Raw genomic sequence first — 16000 nt, 5'->3', positions numbered from 1 at the left:
TGTTTAGTTAGTTACTCAGCCCATAGGTTATTTATTTTGGGGACACAAATACACTGAATGTTGCACTCAGGGATCTGAAGGTAAAACGTACTAGGGGAGAATTTACACATGATGGCACACGAAAATGATGACTCGGGACGAGTCTGTAAAAAAGGGAGGGGGTAGTGTTACGGCTCTGGAAATTTGCAATACACCATAAAGGGTCCTTAGATCAGTTATGACGCTAAGTTTATGTGAAGATAGTTCCCCACCGTTGTTTAAAGGGAATTTCTTCGTGTTCACCGGGCTGCGACTCTTTAAGATAGCCGTTTTTCTTTTTCTATTGTTATTTTGAACAAACCTCCACGCAAGCAACAAGCCGAGTTGAAAACCGTTGAACGAAAAAGGGAACCAAAAGAGTTCCCTTTTGGGCACGCAGATTTTTTCCCACCTATTTTTCCCCGTGCTCGGTGTGAAGGAAAGGGGGAGGGTAGCTCGCCGCCGATTGGTGGATGAACAGCGTGAGGCGGTCGGGGTGATGGAATGCCCCTTTTCGGGAACCTTCTCGAAGGGAAGGGGAGCCGAAAACGGGGAGGAGCGAAGGGCGGAACCCCGCGCTATATAAGGCGGACCGTGCGCGGGGCTCACTCTCTCTCTCTCTGTCGGGGTCGAGTGCACCCCTCTCTTGGTGGCCAGGGTCGAGCTCGCTCTCACTCTCTCTGTCTGGGTCGTCGACGTCGTTCTCTCTCTGGTCCATGAGCTCTCTGTCTGGGTCGTCGACGTCACTCCCTCTCTGGTCCTGAAGCCCCTTCTGCCCTTCAGTCTTTCCTTGTTTGGTCGTGGGTCGTGAAAGCACCAGCAGCAACGCCCGAGAGAGCTCGCTGACCACGCCAGGGGCCCGAGGTCAGGCGAGGCTACGCAAGGCCGTGGGGAGTCGACGTCGTGACCTGCCCACCGTCATGCCACGAGGGCGCGGGTAAGACCCTTCGGTCTCACGGGACCCGTTCGGTCATCCAGGTCCCGTGCCATAAAGGTTTACGAACCCCGTCTACCTCCCTGCCTATGGGGAGGGTTTTTCTTTGCTTTTGTATGACTGCTGTGGCGCCGTGTCCCTATAATTAGACCTGTGTAAGTGACTGTACATCATCGTAGTCGGTGGTAGTACTTTCTATGTGCCTGTACATTGCATGACTGCTTTGGCTGTATAAATGTGTATGTTATAATAAATGTCCTTGTGTGAAATGTATCTCGTTCGTCGTCTTTTTCCCTTTTGAAAGTGCCATCTTGAATCGCGGAATAAATTAGTAGTGGGTTTTGAACACCTGGGTAAAGAAGAGAATCTGATCCCTCGAGGTTGGCGATAACACCGCAGCACGGAACGGACCGCTTAAGCGGTTCGTGCCCTAGCCCGACCTGTGGCAAGGTACGATCGCCTACTCGCGCAGATACTTAGGTAGGTCGAATTTGGCGAGCAACCCTATCCTGCGCGGGTGAACAATTGGCACGATCGTGGTGAGGTTAAACCCCCACGCGTGACTCGCTCCTGGCAGTAGTTCCAGGAGGGTCACGACTGAATTGTCCGTCCAGTGGGCGATGCGGTTGCGATTGGAGTTACGCAATCGCTCGCACGCCAGGCGGGCCAGAATTCGTAACAATAGATTATATATATGCAGTGTCTGTCCTGTGTTGTCACTGAACTACTCCCTCAAACTTTTGTGAAATCGTACAAAAACTTCTGGGCTGAACTTAGCTATCCTGTGTGTATGTCCTAAATGTTTTGTTTTGTTTTGTTTGAAATTTTTTGGAAAAAAAATAATAATAATAAAATCTTCAACTTCAGTTGCTTTTAAAAATGCAATATCATGAATATTACAAATTCATTTGCAAAATGAATGTTTGAATTCTGTTTGGTGTAAATCATGACAACACGGCAACTCACATACTTATCGTCAGTTAAAACAAGCCTGTCCCTAGAGCGACTTGTGGTGAGGTGTTTTGAATTGCACAGCAGCAGCAGCAGTTGTTTTGAATTACCTGAAGGTGAGGTGTGTGTGTGTGTATATATATATATATATATATATATATATATATATATATATATATATATATATATATATATATATATATATATATATATATATATATATATATACATACATATATATATATATATATATATATATATATATATATATATATATATATATATATATATATATATATACATATATATATATATATACACATACATATTCACACATATATATTAATGATGCACCTAAAACTGATTGGTGAGGACATCAGATTGAGTCCCACTGCAGCTATTGCTGCACGGTTATCTGCCCCATGGACACATCTTCTTCTGCCGCACCAATGGCAATAATGAAATGGGTATTCAAATTATTATCAATAATTCAGGTACAAAACAAAATAGAATTTTTTTTTTAATAAAAACTCGAGTATTTCGACTGCGTGCAGTCGACAGGTATGCCTCCGCTCTCCCACACAAACACTTGAGTATTGACATATTTGACCCTTGACCTTGATCATATTTGGCCCAAAATCTAATCACTTAATTGACCTGTCTTACTTTACCTTTGTACCAAGTTTGATGAAATTCTGTCCAATATTTGAGTTAGGGCGTAAAGACTTAAATTTCAGAGTTTGACCTTGACTTTATCACATCTGGCCCAAAATCTAATCACTTAATTGCCCTGTCTTACTTTACCTTTTTACCAAGTTTGATGAAATTCTACAATTTGCTTCTTGAGTTATCACGAAAACGAAAATCCAGACGGACGAACGGACGGATGGACGAACGGACAACCGGGAAACCGAATTCCTCCGGCACCCTTGGTGCGGAGGCATAAAAATGTTTTTATTCACAGTGCTGGTGAAATAAGTTTTATATATATATATATATATATATATATATATATATGTAGATATGTATGTATATCCATCTCCCTCTATATTTGCATTTGTAATATGTAGATGGTTGCTAAAACCAAAAAACTAACACCTGCACATTTACGGAATTCCATTTGCGGAATAAGGTTTATACGGACACTCACAGACTCAAAATGTTTTCTCTAATTCTGAGCTGTTCTTTCAGTCTGCATTGACATAAATATGAAAACACCACAATGGCAGTCTCATTTATCTTCACCACAATGGCAGTGTAGAAATACAGCCGTCTCTGGCAGAAGCAGATTGATCCTGATACTCGAGTGGATGCACAACGTGACATTGTTTGGTTATTGATTCAGACATGGACAATTTTCGTCCATACGATCTCACAATATTGCGTACATATTTTGTTTAAATACAGTCAGTGTGCATAATCAAGTATCTGCAATCAAAAGGTTTCAACAATGAACAGATAAGATACTTGGGACAAAGAAAAATATCATGGAAGTGATGGCTATAGGGATATCAAGATAATGACAGAGCATAAAATAGGCAGAAATGGAGAAAAAAAAATCCCTTGATTATACAAATCGGTTCAAAAAAAAAATTCAAAAAAACATTGAAGTCACACTTTTGAAAAATCAGCAAAAATTAATTCATGCAAAATATAAACAAACAAGTATGTCATTGTCTGGTTTAAAATTAATTAATTTTTCTTCCACTTCTTTGAAGTTAACTTGGCTTTGAGACATCAGAAAAGTAGGTCAATCTTTAACCTGAAACTTCCCATTTAGTGCTTGTGGAATACCCTTTGTTATGAAAGCTGATGCATCTAATCTGAAGCACTGCCAATTTCCTGTAAAATCTGTTTTGTTGCTATTCTCAAGATATGTGCCACAATCTTAAAGCTGGTTGCCTGAAGCTCAACTTCTGTCAAATCCCCTACAGTGACATTCTTAATGTCCAGCAACTCCATGTCTCTTCGAACTTCACTTTCATCTCTGCTTTTCTCATGCCATTCTTTCACTTGGTCATCCTCAACGTCATCTTTCTCAGACTTGCGATCATCAAAACACACTTTCATGGCTGCAAAATGTCTCTCAGAATCTTCAAGATGCGCAGTGTCTGCAAAATTTCTTTCGTCGTCGTCGTCGTGTGTTTGGACTTCTGTCACTTCAATTTCAGCAGCTGCTTCTACACCCACCTGATACTCATCTACCTCACAAACAGCTACATCGTCCATTATATTGCTCCTGGAAGAAATGGCCATCATCCTCATTTCAACATTTCCAAACCTATTTGGATTCTCAACTGCATGCAATAAAGAAGGTTCTGCTGTGTGGAACAATTTTCTCATGCAGTTGTTCTCCTGGTTGTCCCCAATGATACCATCAAACTTCACCTGCATGTCTTGAGATTCTTCTTCTTTTTTCAATGCACTCGTGGTTTCTCCAAGAGTTGATCCCATTGTGTCGAAGCCTAGAGAAAAAAAAAATTGCAAAAAGGGTCATTTAAATATATGCAAATACCAAAAACAAAGATTGACCATCAATAGTGACAAGAGCCGCACCAAGCACCGGATACCGGGAGGCTATTCCCAGGCTACTAGTTTACACTGTTGGTGCCATCTGGATTGCTCCACAAGTTGGACCAGACTTCCACGTCCAAAAGGCAAGTACTTGCAAGCGATTTCCTCACAAATGCTTCCGTATACTTAGGATAGTCGAGATAGAGTTCCTTTTTACAGGAGACATTAAGTTTAAAGTTCCCTTCAAAGAATGGTGAAAATCCTGCTGCAGTACTCCCTTAAAGGTACCAAATGAGAATTTAGCTTTTTTTTTCGATCAATAATCACACCGAAGAACAGCCAGCCAAAAACCAGGTGAGCACCTGCTACGAACAAAGCAAATATCATAAGGCTATTTATTTTAATTTGTTAATCCAACTTACTTGTTGATACTATGACTTGAGGTATTAATAGTGGCACCTACTAAATAAGTGTTGGGCTCACATTTTGAAAGCATCATTTTAAATACCAGGATTCATTGGTGATAACATTTTAAACTTAGTGTTGCAAGACTAACTTTCAACACAAAGACTTTGCCGTCTTTCCTCCAGCACAGGCTGTTTTAGCGATTCACCAAACTGCACAGATGCTTCACAATGGAAGTAGCCACTGGGCTGTTTCTTCTTCAACATGGCACAAAGGTCAAGGCAACGCAGCTGCTCTTGCCCAAAGTCATGCATCTCGTACTCTTTGTAGAGGGCTGGGTCAATTTTGCGCACACCCTAGGCATACAAAGGGATAAAATACGAGTAGGTTAGCAAGAGTCAGTGATTTTCAAATAACGAAAAACAACTAGAAAATAGTTGTGTGACATCATTACTACGAATGCATTGTTTACTATGGTAGACCAAGGAATCTAAATATCTACACTAGTGTGTGTGTGTGTGTGTGTGTGTGTGTGTGTGTGTGTGTGTGTGTGTGTGTGTGTGTGTGTGTGTGTGTGTGTGTGTGTGTGTGTGTGTGTGTGTGTGTGTGTGTGTGTGTGTGTGTGTGTGTAAAACTCTCCTTTCCACACATTGGTTGGACAACTGGCCTGACTCCACCCACAACTGTAACCTGAAAAATGCATTTGGCCACCATTTTGATGCTTTGCGAAGCCAGACATCTTCTAAGCTGTCACATTCATAATCACCATGCCAATCCCCATACATTTTCCTCTCAGTGGAAATGACCAAAGCGACTGTTAAAAGAATCAGCAAATCTCAAAAGATTGGAGCCGATATGCATCATGGGCCTTGTAAAGGCCGCAGTACGTATGCACCTTAAGCTTCAGGCCTCTGGTATCACCCTATGGGCTCTTACAATTGGAATCCAAACTATACAACCACGATGTACAGAGGTGCTCCAAAAAGACCCGGATGACTTTGGTTGTTAATACGTTTAAAACCACAAATGATGCAATGATACCCTTTGGTTTATATGATACAGAAACTCATAAAGTTTTGTGCACACCATCAGTACACTTCAATGTGAGCTGCATTTGTCGTGCAGGATATGAAGGCGGTACACGAGTTCTTGCCATGTTCAGCTCAGCATTTTTACATCCACCAGTGTGCATGCAACTGTGATCCAAGAACGAATATCCTGCAGGTTTGCCAGCTTGGTTTTGTACATAACATCTTTAACAAACCCCCACAAAAAAAAATATCAAGGGGAGTTATGTCTGGTGATCGTGAAGGCCAGGCGGTTGGGTCCATGTCCAGCGACGTGGAAATTTTTCATTCAAGACGGCTCAAATGACAAAGTCCCAATGAAGGGGAGCGCCGCCCTGTTGAAAAACGATATCGGGTTGCAGGTCTTCAATCTGTGGGAAGGTGATTCCTTCCAACATGTTCATGTAAATTGTTGAGGTCACTGCATCCTCCACAAAGAGAAACAGACCCACCAATCGGTCATGGAGAAGGTCACACCACACACTGACCTTTGGACTGTCGTGTATGTGTTCAATGACCATGTGGGGATTTTCAGAGCCCTAGTTCCTCACATTTTGCCGGTTGACCTTCCACGATACATGAAAGCAAGCTTTGTCAGTGAACATGACCTTTTTCAGGTAATCTTTGTCATCCTCTATGCAACTGAGCATTTCCAAAGGAAATGCCTTGCGTTTGGGTCCCAGCAGAATCTGCACCTTATAGGCATAAAGCTGCAGTCTTTCATGCAAAATCCTGCATACAGTGGTTGGTAGTCCCAGTTTTCTGGATGCGCATCGGATTGACTTTGTTGAAAATCTAGGACTTTGTTGAAATGATTCACATACTCGTTCAACATCTGCTGCACTTGTGCATGGTCGACCGGTACTTTTCTCTTTCGGACAACTTCCAGTCTCCTTAAAACCCTTGTACCACTCTCTAATACTGGTCCATAATGGCAGATTCCTTCCATACCTTTGTATGGAAATTGTACTGAATTTGCATGTCGGACCTCGTCTCGATGAACCATTTGATGTTCTGAGCTTTCTCCCGTGGAGTCGCCATTTTATTTTACATGAAACCACCAGACTTGAAAATGAAAACTTTATGAGTTTCTGTATTATATAAAACAAAGGGTATCGTTGTAACATTTGTGCACTAAATATATGAACAACCAAAGTTGTCCAGGTCTTTTTGGAACACCCTGTATTATCCACTATCAAAAGTACCCAGTGTTGCCACACCCCTTCCCCTCCGGGCTCCCACCCCACCCCTTCCTCCCCTCCTCATTCCACACCTTCCCCTGCTTCCTCCCACCCTCTCCCTCCCTCCCTGTTCCCACCCCACCCCCTGGGTCTGGACTCCCACCCCACCCTTTCCCCTCCCTACTCCCACCCTGCCTCCTCCAACCCCTTCCGCCTTCTCCCACCTCATCCCCTTCTCCTCCCACCTCATCCCCTCCTCCTCCTTGCTTGCCTAAAGTAAATACATAAATACGCTTCATTTATAAGAATCAGGAATTTCTTAATATTTTCAAATTTCACTCCAGATTAGGACAGCTATTTAGTCCACCAGTTCCGATCCTCAAATCTGAAGACGGATTTTAATTATATACTTTAATTTGGCCGTGAGTGGTCATCGTGGAAAATCGCAAAGGCATTTTTAATAGGCCGAGACAAATAGCAGATTAAGATCCCTGCGAGGGAGAGCGGGCTGACCAAGAATAAGCCAAAGTATGCTATCGCCATGAGGAAGCAATGATACACTGATGTTTTGAGCATTGACCCTTCGGCGAAGGGTTAACACCCGAAGAATCAGCTTATCCTTGCTTCCCATGGTAGTTAGCAGATTTCCATCAACATTCTGTTGACTCCATTCATTGCTAAATAAAAAGGATCTGCTTGGTTAAGAAGCCAAATACTGTCATAACTAGAACGGGCACTCGTAGAGAGCATATACCTTCACCGCCGCTACTGTTTTGTTCTTGGCATAAGAGTGTGGGGAACAGAACAAGGAACATTTTGGTGCTGATTTCATACGAATCGGATAAGAATTGACTGCGTTATGATAAAAATACGCACATCTGCAAGGTCGTGACCCCCCTGACCTTTGACCCCCAACCGCGAGTAAGGGCAATTAAGTCATTGTGTCAATTTGCATATCACAAGATTGGGCATTAAATTCTGAACATTTTGGCATTAGTTTCATGCAAATTGGATAAAAATTGACCGCGATATGGTAAAAAGACGATTTTGACCTTTTCATGACCTTGACCTTTGACCCGATTGCTCCCAAAATCTAATCAAATGGTCTTTGGCTAATAACCAATCATCCCACCAAATTTCATGCAATTCGGTTTAATACTTTTTAAGTTATGCGAATAACAAACAAATAAATAATCACTGGCATCTCCCACAAACATATATTTTGGAACTGATTATAATGCCAGGATTTGGGACATTTTCTTTTAAAAACAAGGGTAATGACGTAATTGTGTCATGTCGCCCATCACAAGATTGGGCAATGAATTCTGAACATTTTGGCATCGGTTGCATGCCAATTAGATCAAAATTGACCGCGCTATGGTAAAAATACGAATTTGACCTTTCCGTGACCGTGACCTTGACCTTTGACCCGATCGCTCCCAAAATCTAATCAAATGTTCCTTGGATAATAACCCATCATCCCACCAAATTTCAAGCGATTTGGTTTAATACTTTCTGAGTTATGCGAATAACAAACAAACACACACACACACACACTCACACACATATTCAAAAATAAATAAATAAATAAATACACAGCGACCAATACATAACCTTTCGCAGAATGTGAAGGTAACTATATATCTGTAATATTACACAATTTGATGTGGGGTTACCTTCTTTCTCAATTTTTGATCTCGAGAAAGTTTCATGATGGTGAGATGTGGCGTGAAGCCCTTTAGGTCTGCAGAATCAACTCCACACTCTTGAAAACATTGTTCCACTACACCTGGGCAAAATCATACAATGCTGCTTTTGACAAAGTACAACTTTTAACTTTATGGTGACAGATGCTTTACACTTTTGCAGCTGACAAGTTGCAGCCACAGCAGCACAATCTGTTCTCCAACCAGAGACCTTCAGAGACGTTAAATTTTGTACCCCGACTGCATTGATAAAAAAAAAAACTTTGGCAATCATCCATCAATATCTGTGTCCAGCACTTGAGAGGCTTGACAGCTGGAACGTGACTTCACTAACAGCTGAAGTGTATCTTGGGAGAACTATTTTAAAGCATGCTTACAAGCAACATAGATGCTACAATGGCATCCTCCATCTGTGGTGCCTGGCTCAAGAATGAAATTGAAGTCTACTCAAAGTCGAAAAAAAAAAAAAAGGTTTTCACACAAAATATCAGTTATTTACTTCTGGGGCTTAACTTGTAATCATCCATGTGTCACACATGATCAGCTACATGCTTCACAAAAAAAGCTTACCACTCTCCAATTTAGATAAATTACAGGTTAAAGAGCCCAACCCTTTTTTTCTTCGTTAGTACTTGTGCAGGTGACAACTTCTCATGCAAGTATTAAAAATTCCACGGTCAGACTCTGCATCGAAAGCAAAGATCTCGCTCCTCTACGAGCCTTAACATTGTGTATAAAAAAAGAGAAAGGAATTTATAGCCAAAGCTGTTAAGAACTAGCTTTCATAGAACACCTTACCCTGTACGGTCTTGAAAAACAAGGACACAGGTGGAGTCGACGAGCGAAATTTGATTGGTCGTGATGATGTAAAATGCCGTAACATTTTTTCCAAGTACTGTTAAACAGAAGGGTTTCGAAAGTGCTAAAAAGGTGATTTGTGTTTTACCATGTTCACGTTTTTAATTCAATTGAAATGAAATAAAGACGTTAAAGATTGTACAAAGAAAGAAATTGCAGAAGTTTACCGCCAGTGATGTAGCATGGTTACATTGCATTAGTTACTCATGCCAGTTGTTTGTGTCCTTCATGACGTCCTTATCAACAGTAAGTTTCCTGTTTGGAATGATTTTCAATTTTGCTTGACTGCCAGACTGGCAGACAGAGTAATTTTTTTATCTCATTTATCTTGGCACACATAGGATTGAGACAAATTCTGACTCAAAGCACTGAAAAACTCCAGATTTGTTTTCAGAATCATGTTCAAAATGTACCATTCAATTGAAATAAAGTTGTTCCTCAATCATAAACTGACATGTGTAGACAGAACAAACAGACAGACAGAAGTGAACCAATTGCTTAACCACGCTTTTCACTTTGTGGGTAACAAACTTGGTAATCCAAGAATAGCAATTGAACTACAATTAATGGTTAAAACTTTTGTAACAATCCAAAACAAAAAACTTCAAGTACAAAATGTAAAGTAGATACTAGAATAAAAAAAGTAATAATGTGGTCAATGGAGAAAAGCAATTTGTGGAAACTATCAATTCCACACTCTTCCTCAAATTCCCTTAATATGGGGTTTGTTCAACTGGTACTGAGCTGCTGCTTATCGATATCCACCTTCACCTTTCTGACATCCCTATCCCTCTTCACACAATCCTCCCCCCCCCCGCCCCATCAATGATGATCTAGCCCTTTTTCTCCTCCCTTCGTGCTCCACCATCTTTCGTGCTCTTTCATCAATCCTGTTGAAGAAGTTCAGTCACTCAAACTCTTGGGTCTCGCTCATTTTCATAATTCTTAGCCAAACCACATTTCAAAGTTGGCATCAAAATGCAGCCGCAATCTTGGCATTCTCCGCTGTGCAAAGTCCTTCCTTGGCACACCTGAATTCTTATCCACCTGCAAGGACTTCATTTGCTGCTTAATGGAGTACTTCCCTTCTCTCTGGGCTAGCAATCCTGCTTCACACATTGCTCAGCTTAACAACGTGGAAACAAAGGCCTTTAAGATCATTAGAATTTCCCATGCTGAAGCTGAGACTTTGGGCCTATCACTTTCCCATCGCAGACAGGTCAGTGGTCTCTCCATCTCATACTGCATGCTTTCTGGTCTGGGACCCTCTACCCTTTCCATGTCTCATTCCTTCCCCCAAGTTTCTGCAGTGTGCTTGCGGTCCACCAGCAACCCCCTTTCTGGTTAAACTCCCAAGATCCAGAATCATTGCTCACCTCCACTCACCAGTTCCTCTTTTTTCCCCCCACCTGTAGAATCAACTTCCACATTCTCTTCCAACTAATTACTCCCTCCAGGTCTTTAAGACTGCTGTTTTCCACCATCTTAAAGCATCCCCATACAAAACAATGATCTTTTCTTCCCCTGTTAATCCTCTCCACATGCGTCCTGTTTACCCTCTCCCTCTCCTTCCAAAATTCCAGTTTTTACATCATGAGTATTTGTTTCTATATCCATCTTCTCTTTCATGATAAATTGGTGTGATGTTTATGTGACACAGGCATGATGGGCTGAATGGCCTCCCTCTGCATCCAATTTCATTGTGTCCTTGTGTCCACCCCCTGCGTCCTCACCAGCAACCCTTGTTTGTCCATCTCCTATTTTTCCCTCGGCCTTGCTGTTGGTTCCCCCCACCTCTCTTTTTTCTGTTCCTTTTGTACTGTGGTGTCCTGATCAGTTTTTTTGTTATTCCTCCTCCACGAGCCCTGACTTTGCATACAAAAGAAAAAAAAACTGCTGCCTTCAGAAGTCTGTCTTCCTCCATCTGCACCAGCTGCCCTGCCCATTTCAGTCGGCTATTTAGCAATCTTCCCCTCAAGCACAACTTACACACCAATGTCCTACCTCATTCTATCCACCATTTTCACTCCCACAGTCCTCCTGACATCTGTTCTTGCAGACCTGCAGACTCTGTTGTTGCTCCTCTGTCAGTGCCACAATCTCCAGATCATATAGGTGTGTCAGCATTACATACAACCTCAGGAGTTTCCCTTTTAACTTCTTCAATATCTTCCTGTCTCCCATCAACCCAGGTAAATCATCCATGAATTTGCACATACTTGTAGTCTCCTCCATACCTCTGCCTCCGAACCACCACCCTCCTCCATACCTCTGCCTCCGAAACATCCATTTCCCTGCCTTATCTCATTCCCCTCTAACCTTTCTCTCTTTGCTATCTGGCTTACATTACCTCAATTTTCTCCAGGCTCATTCTGTCAGTCCTTCTCAAAAGCCTCCTTCCACTCTTCCACAAATCCAAGTGAAATTTCCCCTTGCATCACCAACCTCTTCTGTCAGAACTGTTGCAACATAAACAACCCATCAATCATCCCTATTCCTTTTCTGAAACCCTGTTTTCCTTCACTTTTCTTCTGTTCCACAATTTTTTGCATCTTCCCACCCAGAATTCATTCTCAGAAATCCATCACATGATTTAGAAGTGTGATGCCTTAGCATTTCTCTGGATCTTTCATGTCTCCCTTTCTTTTCCATATTGGTACAATGAGACCAGTCCGCCACTCCTCCAGAATTTTACCCTCATACATACGTTCAACAGCCTCTAGTCTCTTCCACTGAAATTAGCATCTCCACATGTATCTCATCAATGTTTGGAACTCTACCCTTCTTCATCCTCTTTTACACTGATCACACACTCTGCCTTCATAATCTACACAACTTTGACTGTCACACTCTTCATAGCTTGGTAACTCCAGCTCTTCACTACTTCCTCCCCAATTCAGTAACTCCTGGAAATAACCTTGACACACCATCAGTACTGCCCCTCTCCGTCACAAACCTCCCGTCTCCAACCTTGATCACCATCACTCCCCTGCACAACCCTTTTTGCATCCTTACAATCCTCAACCCTCTATCAAACTATTTTATAAATATTCTTCTTCTCATAAGCCTCAACTTGCTGTAAAGTCGGCTGCCATATCATTCCTTGCTTTATCCACTGCTTTCTTTGCTACTTACTTCTTCTGCCCGTAAAAGTGCAACAACCCTGCATCCAGTTGTCCATCTTCTCTATCCTCACAGATTACCTATACGACTTCCTCCGTCCACCAACACCTGGTTTATATTCCTTGGCATTGTGCTCCTTCCTCATGTTCTTCTGCACAAATATTTAATTCCCATAAATGCCATTCTGTACTTCTTTCATTCATCATCTACAAGGTGTTTACAAAGTCACGTTACCTCCCGATCATCATATAATATATATATATATATATATATATATATATATATATATATATATATATATATATATATATATATATATATATATATATATATATATATATATATATATATATATATATATACAGTAGACTAGGCATAAGTTGTCACCATCGGGACCGAGAAAAAAAGTGACGACTTAGACATGTGACGACTTACGCATATGCGAACATTCATGATGACTGTGGGGTGAAGGATGAAGTCGTGCGTGGCCTGGACACGTACGTGTGAGAGGGCACAACAATCTCTAAGCCAGCTATTGTACCAAAAGGGAAACACAATCCTTGGGGCATAGGTGGGGGTTCATTGGTGAGTTGGAAAGTGATCAAGCAAAGATGGAATTCATGAATCACTTTATCAAATGTAAAGATAATGAACAACTGTAAGACAACTCATATACCATCGGTGATGGTATATGACCATCGACAAATGTGGAATGAATGGCTGTTAGAATTCATTCATTGGAATGAATGTAGAATGCGTTTTCATATGGAATGAAAACTCATATACCATGGACAAATTACATGACACAGTCATCGTGATGACTACCACTCAATACTTGCGTGAAAGTGAGTGTGGTGATATACAAAACAAGCCAATATAAAACCATGATCGGACTTCAACACTAAGCTCGATCGATCCTTTACTCCTTCGCCAGAGACTGCATTGCGCAGCCTGTCTACCTCTTCAGATGCATGTGGGACGGCACGCTGACTGAGCTGAACGCAGCGCAGTTATAAATAGCCTATCACTGGCAGTGTAAACCAATGAGCGCGCATCACGATTCCATGAAATCGGGCTTCTCACGAGGCAGAAGTTCTATGTGACGAGTTAGGCGTGGTAATTTACTTGAGTTTCCATTACGCGGGAACAGAGAACATCTGACGACTTAGAGATGACGACTTACACTTTATTCAAAGGGATTTAACATTAGATAAATTCGGGACTTTTTGACGCTGCCGACTTAGGCGAAGTGACGGGTTACACGCTGCCGACTTACGCCGAGTCTACTGTATAAACATATATATATATATATATATATATATATATATATATATATATATATATATATATACATATACATACATACATATACATACATATATAGGGGGCTGCAAAAGTAGGTATACAGTCAGGAAAAACAAAACGTGCACACAAAACGTATTTTATTGATTATACAAGCATATCAATAATAACTTACCAGTAATAAACATATCAATAATAAACAAATTAATCTGGTATTAATGAATGAATTCTAGTATTAAATGAATCCTAGCACCACTATTATAATACTGGTATAATCCTTACTGTATGCCTACTTTTGCAGCATATATATATATATATATATATATATATATATATATATATATATATATATATATATATATATATATATATATATATATATATATATATATATATATATATATATAGTTGCGGATTCGCGCCCGCCGGCGTGCGGACGGCCACGTAACTCGAATCGCGGCACGTCGCCCACCGGACGGACAATCCCGTCGTGACCCTCTCGGACTAACGCCGGGAACTAGTCACGGGTGGGCCCTTTCGGCCTCACCACGATCGTGCCAATCGGCCCCCCGCGTGGGATAGGGTTGCTCGCCAAATTCGACCTACCTAAGTACCGACACGGAGGGTAGACCGGGCGATCGCACCTCGCCGCAGGTCGACTTCGGACACGGGCCACTTTAAGCGACCCGTTCCGTACTATCGGGGTAACCGAGCGGTGTTATCGTCAACCTGGACGGTTCGATTAATTATCGGGCGTTTTAGCCCACGACCAACCCTTTACGTGAAGTAAGATGGAGATTCAATTAGAGAAAAGACGAAGCGAAACGGGAGAAACAGTTCAACAGAGAGCACATTTATTTCGCGGCAAACGGAAAGCACACATATACAATTACACCAAAAGCAGATGTAAAAGAAGAAGAAACAGAATAATGCACAAAAAGCAAATGTAAAAGCAAAACACAATGCAGAGCTAACCGACTACCGAGCACACGGCAACACTTATACAGTTTTACTTCACAGACGGCGCCGACAACACATATACTCAAAGCAAAAGAAAAAGGGACCACCCTCCACTATGAGGGGGGCAGATGGGCCTGGGGCCGAGACCGCGTCGGGCCTACCCGTCTGATGATGAGCCGCAAAATGGCGCTGGCGCCCCGACTCCCTGGGCCTCACGGACAGTGTCTGGAATGGGGTGGGAACGGGGCCCCCTTCTCGCACTATCTCAGCGCGGGGGGAAACAGGAGGGGGTTGTTGATGCTCGGGGGAAGGAGGATATCTCCCTGGCTCGGGTCCCGCGACGAGCGTCTCCACCACGACCCCGGTCGCGTTACCGGCCTCTCCTCTCCGCAGCTCCCCGACTCTGACACGAGCACCCCCTCGACTGCCTTCACCGCCGCCACCTCTCCAACTCTCCACAGCTCCATCCCACTGCCTTCTCCGACTCCTCTCTTGACTGGCTCTTCCCAACTCAACTCCGAACTGCCTTCTTGGCGAGCGAACGCGGCCCTTTATAGCCCCCGGGGCTTCGCTCCTTCACCTTCGACCCTTTACCTCTGACCCTTCACCTCCGGCTGGCTCCCCATTGGACAGAGGAAAAGTGGGCGTGAATGCTTTTTGATCCATGAATCTGCATATAGCGACCACACTCCGACGCACCTGGAGGCGTGGCCAAATCGCCCCACGCTCGCCGATAGGACGGAACAGAAGTGGGCGTGAGTCGTTTTTGATCCGATTGCTTCGGAAAGGCTTGTGTTTTCGCACCCCTGCTCGGTGCCCGCCCTGCACGAGTCCAGTATCGGTGCCCACAAGCGGCGCAGAAATGGCGGTGATGCGATGGTTGCGAGGGCGAGTTGTGACGGTAAAGGTCGTGGCTGTTGGCGTTGTTGTTGTGAAGCGGCGTTGCGGCTGGTGGTTGTTGTGTGATGGCTGTTGAGACGT

The 16000-nt window shown here is 42.6% G+C and overlaps 1 pseudogene across 1 annotated transcript in view; it reads right to left on the bottom strand.

The window, feature by feature from the left end:
- Positions 1-2204: 2204 nt before the first annotated feature.
- LOC147027155 (uncharacterized) overlaps positions 2205-16000 on the bottom strand; it is a 32820-nt pseudogene continuing 19024 nt past the window's right edge. The window contains exons 6-9 of the transcript XR_015058709.1: positions 9575-9671; positions 8747-8859; positions 4974-5178; positions 2205-4368 (exon numbers count right to left, since the gene is read on the bottom strand). The product of XR_015058709.1 is annotated as an uncharacterized LOC147027155 (transcript). The remainder of the gene's footprint in view (positions 4369-4973; positions 5179-8746; positions 8860-9574; positions 9672-16000) is intronic.

Source organism: Eptatretus burgeri, chromosome 5 (assembly GCF_056783735.1).
Source record: "Eptatretus burgeri isolate ZD-2024b chromosome 5, Ebu_testis_v1, whole genome shotgun sequence".
NCBI classification, from domain to species: domain Eukaryota; kingdom Metazoa; phylum Chordata; class Myxini; order Myxiniformes; family Myxinidae; genus Eptatretus; species Eptatretus burgeri.
This window is presented reverse-complemented; position numbering and strand designations above follow the sequence as displayed.